This window comes from Piliocolobus tephrosceles, chromosome 4 (genome assembly GCF_002776525.5).
Source record: "Piliocolobus tephrosceles isolate RC106 chromosome 4, ASM277652v3, whole genome shotgun sequence".
Taxonomy (NCBI): domain Eukaryota; kingdom Metazoa; phylum Chordata; class Mammalia; order Primates; family Cercopithecidae; genus Piliocolobus; species Piliocolobus tephrosceles.
The window spans coordinates 63,611,236-63,613,164 of NC_045437.1; the positions used below are offsets into that span (position 1 = coordinate 63,611,236).

The 1,929-nt window shown below is 43.4% G+C and overlaps 1 pseudogene; it reads left to right on the forward strand.

Moving 5' to 3' along the window:
* The first annotated feature begins 376 nt into the window (after window positions 1–376).
* On the forward strand, window positions 377–1,663 carry LOC111541548 (annotated as a pseudogene).
* Window positions 1,664–1,929: the final 266 nt, after the last annotated feature.

Genomic DNA, 1,929 nt, shown 5'->3' on the forward strand with positions numbered 1-1,929 from the left:
CACAACTGACTCCTCTCCCCTTGACACTCTATCTTCTCTTGGCTTCCAGGCAGTAGTGTGCTGGTAAATGTTTAACAACAGGTTCTCCAGAAAAATTTTCAAAAGCTCCGATTTGTTGCCTTTGCTGATTTCTGTGATGTAAGTACTCCCACTATGGCCAATTTCAGTCTACCAGTGTGACTGCTGAGTTGGAAAGAGATGAACAGTAGTACACACCATTATGTAGTATTTCCACCACACAGATGCAACAGCCATAATCTCAGGAGCATAGATATTAGTAAAGTCTACTAAAATAATTAAGAAGTGGGCCATTTCTTTTTAGCCCTGCCAAAGTCGAGTGTCTGGTCTGTTTTGACACTAGACCATGTAAGAGACAATGATGTTGCGCACTGAAGGTAGAGAGGGATTTACGGTGAAGGTCCATGGCCTGCCCTGGTCTTGCTCAGCTGATGAAGTGCAGCGTTTTTTTTTTTTTCTGACTGCAAAATCCAAAATGAGGCTCAAGGTATTCATTTCATCTACACCAGAGAAGGCAGGCTGGGTGGCAAGGCTTTTGTTGAACTTGAATCAGAAGATGAAGTCAAATTGGCCCTGAAAAAAAGACAGAGAAACTATGGGACACAGTTTTGTTGAAGCGTTCAAGTCAAACAACGTTGAAATGGATTGGGTGTTGAAGCATACTGGTCCAAATAGTTGACATGGCCAATGATGGCTTTGTACAGCTTAGAGGACTTCCCTTTGAATGCAGCAAGGAAGAAATTGTTCAGTTCTTCTCAGGGTTGGAAATCGTGCCAAATGGGTTAACACTGCTGGTGGACTCCAGGGGAGGAGTACAGGGGAGGCCTTCGTGCAGTCTGCTTCACAGGAAATAACTGAAAAGGCTCTCTAAAGAAACACAAGGAAATAATAGGGCACAGGTATATTGAAATCTTTAAGAGCATCAGGGCTGAAGTTAGAACTCACTACAATCACCATAAAAGCTTATGGCCATGCAGAGGCCAGGTCCCATGACAGACCTGGGTCTGGCAGAGGGTTTAACAGCATTGGCAGAGGAGCTGGCTTTGAGAAGATGAGGCATGGTGCTTATAGTGAAGGATATGGAGCCTATGACAATTATAATGGCTATGGCTATGGATTTCGGTCAGATAGATTTGGAAGAGACCTCAATTATTGTTTTTCAGGAATGTCTGATCACAAATATGGGGATGGTGGCTCTACTTTCCAGAGCACAACAGGACGTAGTGTACACATGTGTGGATTACCTTACAGAGCTACTGAGAATGACATTTGTAATTTTTTTTCACTGCTCAATCCTGTGAGGGTACACATTGAAACTGGTCCTGATGGCACAGTAACTGGTGAAGCAGATGTTGAGTTTGCAACTCATGAAGATGCTGTGGCAGCTATGTCAAAAGACAAAGCAAATATGCAACACAGCTATGTAGAACCCTTCTTGAATTCTACAGCAGGAGCCAGCAGTGGTGCTTACGGTAGCCAAATGATGGGGGGCATGGGCTTGTCAATCCAGTCCAGTTATGGTGGCCCAGCCAGCCAGCATCTGAGAGGTGGTTATGGAGGTGGCTATGGTGGCCACAGCAGCATGAGTGGATATGACCAAGTTTTACAGGAAAACTTATGTGATTTTCAATCAGACATTGCATAGGCAGCCAAGGAGCAATGAACAGCAGCTACTGAAGTAATGGAAGCCGTGCATCTATAGGCATGAATGGAATGGGAGGGATGTCTACCATGTCCATTATGAGTGGTGGATGGGGAATATGATCACCGACTCTTGCTCAATTTTTTTTAAAGAAAAACCCAAAACTTCAGTTTAACAGTTTCTGCAATACAAGCTTATGATTTATGCTTACTCTCTTAAGTGGAAATCAGTATTGTTACGAAGACTTAAGGCTCAGTATTTTTTAACAC